This window comes from Odocoileus virginianus, unplaced genomic scaffold (genome assembly GCF_023699985.2).
Source record: "Odocoileus virginianus isolate 20LAN1187 ecotype Illinois unplaced genomic scaffold, Ovbor_1.2 Unplaced_Scaffold_11, whole genome shotgun sequence".
In the NCBI taxonomy this organism is placed as follows: Eukaryota; Metazoa; Chordata; class Mammalia; order Artiodactyla; family Cervidae; genus Odocoileus; species Odocoileus virginianus.
This window is the reverse complement of record NW_027224273.1, coordinates 2,175,924-2,193,883: the sequence shown is the minus strand read 5'-3', so window position 1 is coordinate 2,193,883 and position 17,960 is coordinate 2,175,924.

The window sequence follows — 17,960 nt, the reverse complement described above, 5'->3', positions numbered from 1 at the left end:
TGAGAGCTGATTCCCTGGCTTAGACTCAAGACGTAGGCCAACTTTCCACAAGCCCCTCAAGAGGAGGCTTCTCTCAGCAATATGTATGAGGGAGGGGCCCTGAGATTGCTGCCTAAATGGGCATATACACCGAGAAGCCCTGACTCGAAAGGAGGCCGGGTTTCCTTGCAGTGGCTTGAATACAGTCTAGTCTTTCATCTCACAGGTGAAGGGATGTCTGCACCAACTGTGGAGTCCCTAGAGAAAGCCCTAGGTCCCCGACTCCTTTCGACGGAATGCCTCACATGCCTCTGACACCTCGAGAGGCACGCAGAGCTCACTGCTTCAAAATTTGACGGAGCCTGACTCCTCTTGAACATTGACAGGAATCCCAGTATCACTGTGGCTACTGGAAAGGGACCCTGGGTCTCCCGACTCACCTCGAGAAGCGTCCCTTTTGCCCTGCCAAGCCTCGAAGAGACTCCTGAGTGTCCCTCGTAACTCGACAGGAGTCCTGACTTCGTTGAACAAACACGAGGGTTGAAGGGCCATCCCCGCCGTAAGTCGAGAATGTACCCCAGGTCCCCGCCGCAACTCGAGAAATACCATGAGACCAAGCGAGATGAGGCCCGATTCCCCTGCAATGCATGCAGAGCAATCCCGTGATCCCCATGAAACATGTAAGGACCTCGACTTGCTTGATGGATCTCCAGACAATCCGCAAGAACACTGTCACAATTAGAGAGGGACCCTGAGGTCACACAAGCATCGCGAAGGAGCTCCATGTACCCCAAATCAACTCGAGATGAGGCCCGCTTCCCCTGCATTGACTCCAGAGCCATCCCCAGTTCCCCATCAAACACGACCTGAGGCTTGACTCCCTTTAGGCAACTCCAGAGGTTCCCCGAGAACAACGTGCCAAGCCTAGAGGAATACCAAGTTCAGCAGAGCAACTCGAGGAATGCTCCTTGGACCCCAAATTCCCTGGAGAAGAGAGCTGATTCCCTGGCTCAGACACAAGACTTAGGCCAACTTTCCACAAGCACCTCAAGAGGAGGCTTCTCTCAGCAATAGGTATGAGGGAGGGACCCTGAGATTTGCTGCCTCAATTGGCATATACACCGAGAAGCCCTGACTCGAAAGGAGGCCGGGTTTCCTTGCAGTGGCTTGAATACAGTCTAATCTTTCATCTCACAAGGTGAAGGGATGTCTGCACCACCTGTGAAGTCCCTAGAGAAAGCCCTAGGTCCCCGACTCCTTTCGACGGAATGCCTCACATGCCTCTGACACCTCGAGAGGCACACAGAGCTCACTGCTTCAAAATTTGACGGAGCCTGACTCCTCTTGAACATTGACAGGAATCCCAGTATCCCTGTGGCTACTGGAAAGGGACCCTGGGTCTCCCGACTCACCTCGAGAAGCGTCCGTTTTGCCCTGCCAAGCCTCGAAGAGACTCCTGAGGTGTCCCTCGTAACTCGACAGGAGTCCTGACTTCACTGAACAAACACGAGGGTTGAAGGGCCATCCCCGTCGTAACTCGAGAATGTACCCCAGGTCCCCGCCGCAACTCGAGAAAAACCATGAGACTTCCCCATCCAAGCGAGATGAGGCCCGATTCCCCTGCACTGCATGCAGAGCAATTCCGTGAGCCCCCTGAAACATGTCAGGAGCCTCGACTTGCTTGATGGATGTCGAGACAGTCCGCAAAAACACTGTCACAAGTAGAGAGGGACACTGAGGTCACACCAGCATCGCGAAGGAGCTCCATGGGGCACAAATCAACTCGAGATGAGGCCCGCTTCCCCTGCATTGACTCCAGAGCCATCACCCGTTCCCCATCAAACACGACCTGAGGCTTGACTCCCTTTAGGCAACTCCAGAGTTTCCCCGAGAACAACGTGCCAAGTCTAGAGGAATACCAAGTTCAGCAGAGCAACTCAAGGAATGCTCCGTGTACCCCAAATTGCCTCGAGATGAGAGCTGATTCCCTGGCTTAGACTCAAGACGTAGGCCACCTTTCCACAAGCCCCTCAAGAGGAGGCTTCTCTCAGCAAGAGGTATGAGGGAGGGACCCTGAGATTGCTGCCTCAATGGGCATATACACCGAGAAGCCCTGACTCGAAAGGAGGCCGGGTTTCCTTGCAGTGGCTTGAATACAGTCTAGTCTTTATCTCACAAGGTGAAGGGATGTCTGCACCACCTGTGGAGTCCCTAGAGAAAGCCCTAGGTCCCCGACTCCTTTCGACGGAATGCCTCACATGCCTCTGACACTTCGAGAGGCACGCAGAGCTCACTGCTTCAAAATTTGACGGAGCCTGACTCCTCTTGAACATTGACAGGAATCCCAGTATCCCTGTGGCTACTGGAAAGGGACCCTGGGTCTCGACTCACCTCGAGAAGCGTCCCTTTTGACCTGCCAAGCCTCGAAGAGATTCCTGAGGTGTCCCTCGTAACTCGACAGGAGTCCTGACTTCGCTGAACAAACACGAGGGTTGAAGGGCCATCCCCGCCGTAACTCGAGAATGTACCCCAGGTCCCCGCCGCAACTCGAGAAAAACCATGAGACTTCCCCCTCCAAGCGAGATGAGGCCCGATTCCCCTGCACTGCATGCAGAGAAATTCCGTGAGCACCATGAAACATGTCAGGAGCCTCGACTTGCTTGATGGATGTCGAGACAATCCGCAAAAACACTGTCACAAGTAGAGAGGAACCCTGAGGTCACACCAGCATCGCGAAGGAGCTCCATGGGCCCCAAATCAACTCGAGATGAGGCCCGCTTCCCCTGCATTGACTCCAGAGCCATCCCCCGTTCCCCATCAAACACGACCTGAGGCTTGACTTCCTTTAGGCAACTCCAGAAAGTCCCCGAGAACAACGTTCCAAGTCCAGCGGAATACCAAGTTCAGCAGAGCAACTCGAGGAATGCTCTATGTACCGGAAATTGCCTCGAGATGAGAGCTGATTCCCTGGCTTAGACTCAAGACGTAGGCCACCTTTCCACAAGCCCCTCAAGAGGAGGCTTCTCTCAGCAATAGGTATGAGGGAGGGACCCTGGGATTGCTGCCTCAATGGGCATATACACCGAGAAGCCCTGACTCGAAAGGAGGCCGGGTATCCTTGCACTGGCTTGAATACAGTCTCCTCTTTCATCTCACAAGGTGAAGGGATGTCTGAGTCCCCTGTGGAGTCCCTAGAGAAAGCCCTATGTCCCCGACTCCTTTCGACGGAATGCCTCACATGCCTTTGACACCTCGATAGGCACACAGACCTCACTGCTTCAAAATATCACGGAGCCTCTCTCCTCTTGAACATTGACAGGAATCCCAGTATCCCTGTGGCTACTGGAAAGGGACCCTGGGTCTCCCGACTCACCTCGAGAAGCATCCCTTTTGCCCTGCCAAGCCTCGAAGAGACTCCTGAGGTGTCCCTCGTAATTCGACAGTTGTCCTGATTTTGATGGACAAACACGAGCATTGAAGGGCCATCTCCACCGTAAACACGAGAATGTACCCCAGGTCCCCGCCGCAACTCGAGAAAAACCATGAGACTTCCCCCTCCAAGCGCGAGATGAGGCCCGATTCCCCTGCACTGCATGCAGAGCAATTCCGTGAGCCCCCTGAAACCTGTCAGGAGCCTCGACTTGCTTGATGGATGTCGAGACAGTCCGCAAAAACACTGTCACAAGTAGAGAGGGACCCTGAGGTCACACCAGCATTGCGAAGGAGCTCCATGGGCCCCAAATCAACTCGAGATGAGGCCCGCTTCCCCTTCCCGCTTCCCCTGCATTGACTCCCCGAGCCCATCCCCCGACCTGAGGCTTGACTCCCTTTAGGCAACTCCAGAGGTTCCCCGAGAACAACGGGCCAAGTCTAGAGGAGTACCAAGTAGAGCAGTACCAAGTTCGAGGACTGCTCCGTGTACCCCAAAAATGCCTCGAGATGAGAGCTGATTCCCTGGCTTAGACTCAAGACGTAGGCCAACTTTCCACAAGCCCCTCAAGAAGGAGGCTTCTCTCAGCAATAGGTATGAGGGAGGGACCCTGAGATTGCTGCCTCAATGGGCATATACCCCGAGAAGCCCTGACTCGAAAGGAGGCCGGGTTTCCTTGCAGTGGCTTGAATACAGTCTAGTCTTTCATCTCACAAGGTGAAGGGATGTCTGCACCACCTGTGGAGTCCCTAGAGAAAGACCTAGGTCCCCGACTCCTTTCGACGGAATGCCTCACATGCCTCTGACACCTCGAGAGGCACGCAGAGCTCACTGCTTCAAAATTTGACGGAGCCTGACTCCTCTTGAACATTGACAGGAATCCCAGTATCCCTGTGGCTACTGGAAAGGGACCCTGGGTCTCCCGACTCACCTCGAGAAGCGTCCCTTTGCCCTGCCAAGCCTCGAAGAGACTCCTGAGGTGTCCCTCGTAACTCGACAGGAGTCCTGACTTCGTTGAACAAACACGAGGGTTGAAGGGCCATCCCCGCCGTAACTCGAGAATGTACCCCAGCGTCCCTGCCGCAACTCGAGAAAAACCATGAGACTTCCCCCTAGAAGCGAGATGAGGCCCGATTCCCCTGCACTGCATGCAGAGCAATTCCGTGAGCCCCCTGAAACATGTCAGGAGCCTCGACTTGCTTGATGGATGTCGAGACAGTCCGCAAAAACACTGTCACAAGTAGAGAGGGACCCTGAGGTCACACCAGCATCGCGAAGGAGTTCCATGGGCCCCAAATCAACTCGAGATGAGGCCCGCTTCCCCTGCATTTACTCCAGAGCCATCCCCCGTTCCCCATCAAACACGACCTGAGGCTTGACTCCCTTTAGGGCTCCAGAGGTTCCCCGAGAACAACCCCGCCAAGTCTAGAGGAGTACCAAGTTCAGCAGAGCAACTCGAGGACTGCTCCGTGTACCCCAAATTGCCTCGAGATGAGAGCTGATTCCCTGGCTTAGACTCAAGACGTAGGCCACCTTTCCACAAGCCCCTCAAGAGGAGGCTTCTCTCAGCAAGCTAGGTATGAGGGAGGGACCCTGAGATTGCTGCCTCAATGGGCATATACACCAAGAAGCCCTGACTCGAAAGGAGGCCGGGTTTCCTTGCAGTGGCTTGAATACTGTCTAGTCTTTCATCTCACAAGGTGAAGGGATGTCTGCACCACCTGTGGAGTCCCTAGAGAAAGCCCTAGGTCCCCGACTCCTTTCGACGGAATGCCTCACATGCCTCTAACACCTCGAGAGGCACGCAGAGCTCACTGCTTCAAAATTTGACGGAGCCTGACTCCTCTTGAACATTGACAGGAATCCCAGTATCACTGTGGCTACTGGAAAGGGACCCTGGGTCTCCCGACTCACCTCGAGAAGCGTCCCTTTTGCCCTGCCAAGCCTCGAAGAGACTCCTGAGGTGTCCCTCGTAACTCGACAGGAGTCCTGACTTCGTTGAACAAACACGAGGGTTGAAGGGCCATCCCCGCCGTAAGTCGAGAATGTACCCCAGGTCCCGGCCGCAACTCGAGTAATACCATGAGACCAAAGCGAGATGAGGCCCGATTCCCCTGCACTGCATGCAGAGCAATTCCGTGAGCCCCCTGAAACATGTCAGGAGCCTCGACTTGCTTGATGGATGTCGAGACAGTCCGCAAAACACTGTCACAAGTAGAGAGGGACCCTGAGGTCACACCAGCATCGCGAAGGAGCTCCATGGGCCCCAAATCAACTCGAGATGAGGCCCGCTTCCCCTGCATTGACTCCAGAGTCATCCCTAGTTCCCCATCAAACACGACCAGTGGCTTGACTTCCTTTAGGCAACTCCAGAGGTTCCCCGAGAACAACGTGCCAAGCCTAGAGGAATACCAAGTTCAGCAGAGCAACTCGAGGAATGCTCTGTGGACCCCAAATTGCCTGGAGATGAGAGCTGATTGCCTGGCTTAGACTCAAGACGTATGCCAACTTTCCACAAGCCCCTCAAGAGGAGGCTTCTCTCAGCAATAGGTATGAGGGAGGGACCCTGAGATTGCTGCCTCAATTGGAATATACACCGAGAAGCCCTGACTCGAAAGGAGGCCGGGTTTCCCCAGCCCTGACTCGAAAGGAGGCCCGGTTTCCTTGCAGTGGCTTGAATAGAGTCTTTCATCTCACAAGGTGAAGGGATGTCTGTGAACCTGTGGAGTCCCTAGAGAAAAAGCCCTAGGTCCCCGACTCCTTTCCCTTTCGAATGCCTCACATGCCTCTGCCTCACTTTGACGGAGCCTGACTCCTCTTGAACATTGACAGGAATCCCAGTATCCCTGTGGCTACTGGAAAGGGACCCTGGGTCTCCCGACTCACCTCGAGAAGCGTCCCTTTTGCCCTGCCAAGCCTCGAAGAGACTCCTGAGGTGTCCCTCGTAACTCGACAGGAGTCCTGACTTCGTTGAACAAACACGAGGTTTGAAGGGCCATCCCCGCCGTAACTCGAGAATGTACCCCAGGTCCCCGCCGCAACTCGAGAAAAACATGAGACTTCCCCATCCAAGCTGAGATGAGGCCCGATTCCCCTGCACTGCATGCAGAGCAATTCCGTGAGCCCCCTGAAACATGTCAGGAGCCTCGACTTGCTTGATGGATGTCGAGACAGTCCGCAAAAACACTGTCACAAGTAGAGAGGGACACTGAGGTCACACCAGCATCGCGAAGGAGCTCCATGGGCCACAAATCAACTCGAGATGAGGCCGCTTCCCCTGCATTGACTCCAGAGCCATCCCCCGTTCCCCATCAAACACGACCTGAGGCTTGACTCCCTTTAGGCAACTCCAGAGTTTCCCCGAGAACAACGTGCCAAGTCTAGAGGAATACCAAGTTCAGCAGAGCAACTCGAGGAATGCTCCGTGTACCCCAAATTGCCTCGAGATGAGAGCTGATTCCCTGGCTTAGACTCAAGACGTAGGCCACCTTTCCACAAGCCCCTCAAGAGGAGGCTTCTCTCAGCAATAGGTATGAGGGAGGGACCCTGAGATTGCTGCCTCAATGGGCATATAACACCGAGAAGCCCTGACTCGAAAGGAGGCCGGGTTTCCTTGCAGTGGCTTGAATACAGTCTAGTCTTTCATCTCACAAGGTGAAGGGATGTCTGCACCACCTGTGGAGTCTCTAGAGAAAACCCTAGGTCCCCGACTCCTTTCGACGGAATGCCTCACATGCCTCTGACACCTCGAGAGGCACGCAGAGCTCACTGCTTCAAAATTTGACGGAGCCTGACTCCTCTTGAACATTGACAGGAATCCCAGTATCACTGTGGCTACTGGAAAGGGACCCTGGGTCTCCCGACTCACCTCGAGAAGCGTCCCTTTTGCCCTGCCAAGCCTCGAAGAGACTCCTGAGGTGTCCCTCGTAACTCGACAGGAGTCCTGACTTCGTTGAACAAACACGAGGGTTGAAGGGCCATCCCCGCCGTAAGTCGAGAATGTACCCCAGGTCCCCGCCGCAACTCGAGAAAAAACATGAGACTTCCCCCTCCAAGCGAAATGAGGCCCGATTCCCCTGCACTGCATGCAGAGCAATTCCGTGAGCCCCCTGAAACATGTCAGGAGCCTCGACTTGCTTGATGGATGTCGAGACAGTCCGCAAAAACACTGTCACAAGTAGAGAGGGACCCTGAGGTCACACCAGCATCGCGAAGGAGCTCCATCGACTTGCTTGATGGATGTCAGGATGTCCTCGACTCCGCTTGATGGACTGTCACAGTCACAGCAAAAACCCTGAGGTCACACCAGCATCGCAAGAGAGCACGACCTGACCCTTTAGGCAACTTTAGGCAACTCCAGAGGTTCCCCGGAGAAGTCTAGAGTCTACCAAGTTCAGCAGAGCAACTCGAGGACTGCTCCGTGTACTGCTCCGTGTACCCCAAATTGCCTCGAGATGAGAGCTGATTCCTGGCTTAGACTCAAGCACGTAGGCCACCTTTCCACAAGCCCCTCAAGAGGAGGCTTCTCTCAGCAATAGGTATGAGGGAGGGACCCTGAGATTGCTGCCTCAATGGGCATATACACCGAGAAGCCCTGACTCGAAAGGAGGCCAGGTTTCCTTGCAGTGGCTTGAATACAGTCTAGTCTTTCATCTCACAAGGTGAAGGGATGTCTGCACCACATGTGGAGTCCCTAGAGAAAGCCCTAGTTCCCCGACTCCTTTCGACGGAATGCCTCACATGCCTCTGACACCTCGAGAGGCACGCAGAGCTCACTGCTTCAAAATTTGACGGAGCCTGACTCCTCTTGAACATTGACAGGAATCCCAGTATCCCTGTGGCTACTGGAAAGGGACCCTGGGTCTCCCGACTCACCTCGAGAAGCGTCCCATTTGCCCTGTCAAGCCTCGAAGAGACTCCTGAGGTGTCCCTCGTAACTCGACAGGAGTCCTGACTTCGTTGAACAAACACGAGGGTTGAAGGGCCATCCCGCCGTAAGTCGAGAATGTACCCCAGGTCCCCGCCGCAACTCGAGAAAAACCATGAGACTTTCCCCTCCAAGCGAGATGAGGCCCGATTCCCCTGCACTGCATGCAGAGCTAATTCCGTGAGCCCCCTGAAACATGTCAGGAGCCTCGACTTGCTTGATGGATGTCGAGACAGTCCGCAAAAACACTGTCACAAGTAGAGAGGGACCCTGAGGTCACACCAGCATCGCGAAGGCTTGCAGTGGCTTGAATACAGTCTAGTCTTTCATCTCACAATGTGAAGGGATGTCTGCACCACCTGTGGAGTCCCTAGAGAAAGCCCTAGGTCCCCGACTCCTTTCGACGGAATGCCTCACATGCCTCTGACACCTCGAGAGGCACGCAGAGCTCACTGCTTCAAAATTTGACGGAGCCTGACTCCTCTTGAACATTGACAGGAATCCCAGTATCCCTGTGGCTACTGGAAAGGGAACCTGGGTCTCCCGACTCACCTCGAGAAGCGTCCCTTTTGCCCTGCCAAGCCTCGAAGAGACTCCTGAGGTGTCCCTCGTAACTCGACAGGAGTCCTGACTTCGTTGAACAAACACGAGGGTTGAAGGGCCATCCCCGCCGTAAGTCGAGAATGTACCCCAGGTCCCCGCCGCAACTCGAGAAAAACCATGAGACTTCCCCCTCCAAGCGAGATGAAGCCCGATTCCCCTGCACTGCATGCAGAGCAATTCCGTGAGCCCCCTGAAACATGTCAGGAGCCTCGACTTGCTTGATGGATGTCGAGACAGTCCGCAAAACACTGTCACAAGTAGAGAGGGACCCTGAGGTCACACCAGCATCGCGAAGGAGCTCCATGGGCCCCAAATCAACTCGAGATGAGGCCCGCTTCCCCTGCATTGACTCCAGAGCCATCCCCCGTTCCCCATCAAACACGACCTGAGGCTTGACTCCCTTTAGGCAACTCCAGAGGTTCCCCGAGAACAACGTGCCAAGTCTAGAGGAATACCAAGTTCAGCAGAGCAACTCGAGGAATGCTCCGTGGACCCCAAATTGCCTGGAGATGAGAGCTGATTGCCTGGCTTAGACTCAAGACATATGCCAACTTTCCACAAGCCCCTCAAGAGGAGGCTTCTCTCAGCAATAGGTATGAGGGAGGGACCCTGAGATTGCTGTCTCAATGGGCATATACACCGAGAAGCCCTGACTCGAAAGGAGGCCGGGTTTCCTTGCAGTGGCTTGAATACAGTCTAGTCTTTCATCTCACAAGGTGAAGGGATGTCTGCACCACCTGTGGAGTCCCTAGAGAAAGCCCTAGGTCCCCGACTCCTTTCGACGGAATGCCTCACATGCCTCTGACACCTCGAGAGGCACGCAGAGCTCACTGCTTCAAAATTTGATGGAGCCTGACTCCTCTTGAACATTGACAGGAATCCCAGTATCCCTGTGGTTACTGGAAAGGGACCCTGGGTCTCCCGACTCACCTCGAGAAGCGTCCCTTTTGCCCTGCCAAGCCTCGAAGAGACTCCTGAGGTGTCCCTCGTAACTCGACAGGAGTCCTGACTTCGTTGAACAAACACGAGGGTTGAAGGGCCATCCCCGCCGTAAGTCGAGAATGTACCCCAGGTCCCCGCCGCAACTCGAGAAAAACCATGAGACTTCCCCCTCCAAGAGAGATGAGGCCCGATTCCCCTGCACTGCATGCAGAGCAATTCCGTGAGCCCCATGAAACATGTCAGGAGCCTCGATCTTGCTTGATGGATGTCGAGACAGTCCGCAAAAACACTGTCACATGTAGAGAGGGACCCTGAGGTCACACCAGCATCGCGAAGGAGCTCCATGGGCCCCAAATCAACTCGAGATGAGGCCCGCTTCCCCTGCATTGACTCCAGAGCCATCCCCCGTTCCCCATCAAACAAGACCTGAGGCTTGACTCCCTTTAGGCAACTCCAGAGGTTCCCCGAGAACAACGGGCCAAGTCTAGAGGAATACCAAGTTCAGCAGAGCAACTCGAGGAATGCTCCGTGTACCCCAAATTGCCTCGAGATGAGAGCTGATTCCCTGGCTTAGACTCAAGACGTAGGCCAATTTTCCACAAGCCCCTCAAGAGGAGGCTTCTCTCAGCAATAGGTATGAGGGAGGGACCCTGAGATTGCTGCCTCAATGGGCATATACACCGAGAAGCCCTGACTCGAAAGGAGGCCGGGTTTCCTTGCAGTGGCTTAAATACAGTCTAGTCTTTCATCTCACAAGGTGAAGGGATGTCTGCACCACCTGTGGAGTCCCTAGAGAAAGCCCTAGGTCCCCGACTCCTTTCGACGGAATGCCTCACATGCCTCTAACACCTCGAGAGGCACGCAGAGCTCACTGCTTCAAAATTTGACGGAGCCTGACTCCTCTTGAACATTGACAGGAATCCCAGTATCACTCTGGCTACTGGAAAGGACCCTGGGTCTCCCGACTCACCTCGAGAAGCGTCCCTTTTGCCCTGCCAAGCCTCGAAGAGACTCCTGAGGTGTCCCTCGTAACTCGACAGGAGTCCTGACTTCGTTGAACAAACACGAGGGTTGAAGGGCCATCCCCGCCGTAACTCGAGAATGTACCCCAGGTCCCCGCCGCAACTCGAGAAAAACCATGAGACCAAGCGAGATGAGGCCCGATTCCCCTGCACTGCATGCAGAGCAATTCCGTGAGCCCCCTGAAACATGTCAGGAGCCTCGACTTGCTTGATGGATGTCGAGACAGTCCGCAAAACACTGTCACAAGTAGAGAGGGACCCTGAGGTCACACCAGCATTGCGAAGGAGCTCCATGGGCCCCAAATCAACTCGAGATGAGGCCCGCTTTCCCTGCATTGACTCCAGAGCCATCCCCAGTTCCCCATCAAACACGACCTGAGGCTTGACTCCCTTTAGGCAACTCCAGAGGTTCCCCGAGAACAACGGGCCAAGTCTAGAGGAGTACCAAGTTCAGCAGAGCAACTCGAGGAATGCTCCGTGGACCCCAAATTGCCTGGAGATGAGAGCTGATTGCCTGGCTTAGACTCAAGACGTATGCCAACTTTCCACAAGCCCCTCAAGAGGAGGCTTCTCTCAGCAATAGGTGTGAGGGAGGGACCCTGAGTTTGCTGCCTCAATGGGCATATACACCGAGAAGCCCTGACTCGAAAGGAGGCCGGGTTTCCTTGCAGTGGCTTGAATACAGTCTAGTCTTTCACCTCACAAGGTGAAGGGATGTCTGCACCACCTGGTGGAGTCCCTAGAGAAAGCCCTAGGTCCCCGACTCCTTTCGACGGAATGCCTCACATGCCTCTGACACCTCGAGAGGCACACAGAGCTCACTGCTTCAAAATTTGACGGAGCCTGACTCCTCTTGAACATTGACAGGAATCCCAGTATCCCTGTGGCTACTGGAAAGGAACCCTGGGTCTCCCGACTCACCTCGAGAAGCGTCCCTTTTGCCCTGCCAAGCCTCGAAGAGACTCCTGAGGTGTCCCTCGTAACTCGACATGAGTCCTGACTTCGTTGAAGAAACACGAGGTTTGAAGGGCCATCCCCGCCGTAACTCGAGAATGTACCCCAGGTCCCCGCCGCAACTCGAGAAAAACCATGAGACTTCCCCATCCAAGCGAGATGAGGCCCGATTCCCCTGCACTGCATGCAGAGCAATTCCGTGAGCCCCCTGAAACATGTCAGGAGCCTCGACTTGCTTGATGGATGTCGAGACAGTCCGCAAAAACACTGTCACAAGATAGAGAGGGACACTGAGGTCACACCAGCATCGCGAAGGAGCTCCATGGGCCCCAAATCAACTCGAGATGAGGCCCGCTTCCCCTGCATTGACTCCAGAGCCATCCCCAGTTCCCCATCAAACACGACCTGAGGCTTGACTCCCTTTAGGCAACTCCAGAGGTTCCCCGAGAACAACGTGCCAAGCCTAGAGGAATACCAAGTTCAGCAGAGCAACTCAAGGAACACTCCCTGTACCCCAAATTGCCTCGAGATGAGAGCTGATTCCCTGGCTTAGACTCAAGACGTAGGCCACCTTTCCACAAGCCCCTCAAGAGGAGGCTTCTCTCAGCAATAGGTATGAGGGAGGGACCCTGAGATTGCTGCCTCAATGGGCATATACACCGAGAAGCCCTGACTCGAAAGGAGGCGGGGTTTCCTTGCAGTGGCTTGAATACAGTCTAGTCTTTCATCTCACAAGGTGAAGGGATGTCTGCACCACCTGTGGAGTCCCGAGAGAAAGCCGCCTAGGTCCCCGATCCTTTCCGAATCCTTTCGACGGAATGCCTCACATGCCTCTGACACCTCGAGAGGCACGCAGAGCTCACTGCTTCAAAATTTGACGGAGCCTGACTCCTCTTGAACATTGACAGGAATCCCAGTATCCCTGTGGCTACTGGAAAGGGACCCTGGGTCTCCCGACTCACCTCGAGAAGCGTCCCTTTTGCCCTGCCAAGCCTCGAAGAGACTCCTGAGGTGTCCCTCGTAACTCGACAGGAGTCCTGACTTCGCTGAACAAACACGAGGGTTGAAGGGCCATCCCCGCCGTTACTCGAGAATATACCTCAGGTCCCCGCCGCAACTCGAGAAAAACCATGAGACTTCCCCCTCCAAGCGAGATGAGGCCCGATTCCCCTGCACTGCATGCAGAGCAATTCCGTGAGCCCCCTGAAACATGTCAGGAGCCTCGACTTGCTTGATGGATGTCGAGACAGTCCGCAAAAACACTGTCACAAGTAGAGAGGGACCCTGAGGTCACACCAGCATCACGAAGGAGCTCCATGGGCCCCAAATCAACTCGAGATGAGGCCCGCTTCCCCTGCATTGACTCCAGAGCCATCCCCCGTTCCCCATCAAACACAACCTGAGGCTTGACTTCCTTTAGGCAACTCCAGAAGTCCCCGAGAACAACGTGCCAAGTCTAGAGGAATACCAAGTTCAGCAGAGCAACTCGAGGACTGCTCCATGTACCCCAAATTGCCTCGAGATGAGAGCTGATTCCCTGGCTTAGACTCAAGACGTAGGCCACCTTTCCACAAGCCCCTCAAGAGGAGGCTTCTCTCAGCAATAGGTATGAGGGAGGGACCCTGAGATTGCTGCCTCAATGGGCATATACACCAAGAAGCCCTGACTCGAAAGGAGGCCGGGTTTCCTTGCAGTGGCTTGAATACTGTCTAGTCTTTCATCTCACAAGGTGAAGGGATGTCTGCACCACCTGTGGAGTCCCTAGAGAAAGCCCTAGGTCCCCGACTCCTTATCGACGGAATGCCTCACATGCCTCTAACACCTCGAGAGGCACGCAGAGCTCACTGCTTCAAAATTTGACGGAGCCTGACTCCTCTTGAACATTGACAGGAATCCCAGTATCACTGTGGCTACTGGAAAGGGACCCTGGGTCTCCCGACTCACCTCGAGAAGCATCCCTTTTGCCCTGCCAAGCCTCGAAGAGATTCCTGAGGTGTCCCTCGTAACTCAACAGGAGTCCTGACTTCGCTGAACAAACACGAGCATTGAAGGGCCATCCCTACCGTAACTCGAGAATGTACCCCAGGTCCCCGCCGCAACTCGAGAAAAACCATGAGACTTCCCCTCCAAGCGAGATGAGGCCCGATTCCCCTGCACTGCATGCAGAGCAATTCGTGAGCCCCCTGAAACATGTCAGGAGCCTCGACTTGCTTGATGGATGTCGAGACAGTCCGCAAAAACACTGTCACAAGTAGAGAGGGACCCTGAGGTCACACCAGCATCGCGAAGGAGCTCCATGGGCCCCAAATCAACTCGAGATGAGGCCCGCTTCCCCTGCATTGACTCCAGAGCCATCCCCCGTTCCCCATCAAACACGACCTGAGGCTTGACTCCCTTTAGGCAACTCCAGAGGTTCCCCGAGAACAACGGGCCAAGTCAGAGGAATACCAAGTTCAGCAGAGCAACTCGAGGAATGCTCTGTGGACCCCAAATTGCCTGGAGATGAGAGCTGATTGCCTGGCTTAGACTCAAGACGTATGCCAACTTTCCACAAGCCCCTCAAGAGGAGGCCTTCTCTCAGCAATAGGTATGAGGGAGGGACCCTGAGATTGCTGCCTCAATGGGCATATACACCGAGCATATACACCGACTCGAACTCGAAGGCCGGCCGGGTTTGCAGTGGCTTGAATACAGTCTAGTCTTTCATCTCACAAGGTGAAGGGATGTCTGCACCACCTGTGGAGTCCCTAGAGAAAGCCCTAGGTCCCCGACTCCTTTCGACGGAATGCCTCACAATGCCTCTGACACCTCGAGAGGCACACAGAGCTCACTGCTTCAAAATTTGACGGAGCCTGACTCCTCTTGAACATTGACAGGAATCCCAGTATCCCTGTGGCTACTGGAAAGGGACCCTGGGTCTCCTGACTCACCTCGAGAAGCGTCCCTTTTGCCCTGCCAAGCCTCGAAGAGACTCCTGAGGTGTCCCTCGTAACTTAACAGGAGTCCTGACTTTGTTAAAGAAACACGAGGTTTGAAGGGCCATCCCCGCCGTAACTCGAGAATGCACCCCAGGTTCCGGCTGCAACTCGAGAAAAACCATGAGACTTCCCCATCCAAGCGAGATGAGGCCCGATTCCCCTGCACTGCATGCAGAGCAATTCCGTGAGCCCCCTGAAACATGTCAGGAGCCTCGACTTGCTTGATGGATGTCGAGACAGTCCGCAAAAACACTGTCACAAGTAGAGCGGGACACTGAGGTCACACCAGCATCGCGAAGGAGCTCCATGGGCCACACGTCAACTCGAGATGAGGCCCGCTTCCCCTGCATTGACTCCAGAGCCATCCCCCGTTCCCCATCAAACACGACCTGAGGCTTGACTCCCTTTAGGCAACTCCAGAGTTTCCCCGAGAACAACGTGCCAAGTCTAGAGGAATACCAAGTTCAGCAGAGCAACTCGAGGAATGCTCCGTGTACCCCAAATTGCCTCGAGATGAGAGCTGATTCCCTGGCTTAGACTCAAGACGTAGGCCACCTTTCCACAAGCCCCTCAAGAGGAGGCTTCTCTCAGCAATAGGTATGAGGGAGGGACCCTGAGATTGCTGCCTCAATGGGCATATACACCGAGAAGCCCTGACTCGAAAGGAGGCCGGGTTTCCTTGCAGTGGCTTGAATACAGTCTAGTCTTTCATCTCACAAGGTGAAGGGATGTCTGCACCACCTGTGGAGTCTAGAGAAAACCCTAGGTCCCCGACTCCTTTCGACGGAATGCCTCACATGCCTCTGACACCTCGAGAGGCATGCAGAGCTCACTGCTTCAAAATTTGAAGGAGCCTGACTCCTCTTGAACATTGACAGGAATCTCAGTATCCCTGTGGCTACTGGAAAGGGACCCTGGTCTCCCGACTCACCTCGAGAAGCGTCCCTTTTGCCCTTCCAAGCCTCGAAGAGACTCCTGACGTGTCCCTCGTAAATTCGACAGGAGTCCTGACTTCGTCGAACAAACACGAGGTTGAAGGGGCCATCCCTGCTGTAAGTCGAGAATGTACCCCAGGTCCCCGCCGCCCGCTCGAGAAAAACCAAAAACAGACTTCCCCCTCCAAGCGAGATGAGGCCCGATTCCCCTGCACTGCATGCAGAGCAATTCCGTGAGCCCCCTGAAACATGTCAGGAGCCTCGACTTGCTTGATGGATGTCGAGACAGTCCGCAAAACGGGCCCCAAATCAACTCGAGATGAGGCCCGCTTCCCTGCATTGACTCCAGAGCCATCCCCCGTTCCCAAAAAACACGCCCTGGGCTTACTCCCTTTTAGGAAATCCAGGGGTTTCCCCGAGAAAAAGGTGCCAAGCCTAAGGGGAAATCCCAAAGTTCAGCAGAGGAACTCGGGAATGCCCGTGTCCCCCAAATTGCCTCAAAGGAGAGCGTTTCCCCTCCCTTTAGACTAAGACGTATGCCAATTTTCCACAAGCCCCTCAAGAGGGGCTTCCTCACAATAGGATGGGGGAGGGGGTGGATTGCTGCCCCCAATGGGATTACCCCAAAAAGCCCTGACTCAAGGGGGAGGCCGGGTTTTCCCTTGCAGGGGGCTTAAATACTGTTAGCCTTTTCTCAAAGGGTAAGGGATGTCTGCACCACCTGGGTAGTCCCTAGAAAAAGCCCTGGCCCCCGAGTCCTTTCGATGGAAATGCCTCACAAGCCTCTAACACCTCGAGAGGCACGCAGAGCTAACTGCTTCAAAATTTGCGGGCCTGATCCTCTTGCACATTCAGGAAACCAGTTCACTGTGGCTACGGGAATGTGCCCCGGGTTACCGATCCCCTCGAGAAGCCCCCTTTTCCCTCCCAAAACCCTCGAAGAGACTCCCTGGTGTCCCCGTAACTGGACGGGAGTTCTGTTTTTGGGTTAACAAACACGAGGGTTGAAGGACCATCCCCGCCGTAACTCGAGAATGTACCCAAGGTCCCCGCTGCAACTGGAGAAAAACCATGAGACTTCAGCCTCCACGCGAGATGAGGCCCAATTCCCCTGCAATGCATGCAGAGCAATTCTGTGAGCCCATGAAACATGTCAGGAGCCTCGACTTGCTTGATGGATGTCGAGAAAGTCCGCAAAAACACTGTCACAAGTAGAGAGGGCCCCTGAGGTCACACCAGCCTCGCGAAGGAGCTCCATGGGCCCCAAATCAACTCGAGATGAGGCCCACTTCCCTTGCATTGCCTCCAGAGCCATCCTCCGTTCCCCATCAAACACGCCCTGAGGCTTGACTCCCTTGAGGCAACCCCAGAGGTTCCCCGAAAAACAGGTGCCAACCCTAGAGGAATACCAATTAGCAGAGCAACTCGAGGAATGTCTTTGTCCCCCAAATTGCCGGGATGGAACTGTTTCCCCGGGCTCAGATAAAGAGTAGGCCAATTTTTCCAAAAGCCCCTAAAGAGGAGGCTTCTCTCAAAATAGGTATGGGGGAGAGCCCCTTTAAATTGTGCTAAATTGGGCATATACCCCCGGAAGCCCTGACTCGAAAGGAGGCCGGGTTTCCTTTGCAGTGGCTTGAATACAGTCTAGTCTTTCATCTCACAAGGTGAAGGGATGTCTGCACCACCTGGGGAGTCCCTAGAGAAAGCCCTAGGTCCCCGACTCCTTTCGACGGAATGCCTCACATGCCTCTGACACCTCGGAAGGGAACAGAGCTCACGTTTTTCAAAATTTGACGGAGCCGACTCCTCTTAAAACTTTGACAGGAATCCCAGTATCCCTATGGCTACTCGAAAGGGCCCCTGGTCCCCCGACTCCCCTGAGAAGCTTCTTTTTTTCCCTGAAACCCTCAAAGAGAATTTGGGGGTTCCCTCGTAACTCAACAGGAGCCTTTCTTTTTTAAAAGAAACACGAGGTTTGAAGGGCCCACCCCCGCCGAATCAGAATGTACCCCGGTCCGGCCGAAACTCGAGCAAAACCATGAGACTTCCCCATTCAAGCGAGATGAAGCTCGATTCCCCTGCACTGCATGCAGAGAAAATTCCGTGAGCCCCATGAAACATGTCAGGAGCCTCGATTTGCTTGATGGATGTCGAGACAACCCGCAAAAAACTGTCAAAGTAGGGGGACAC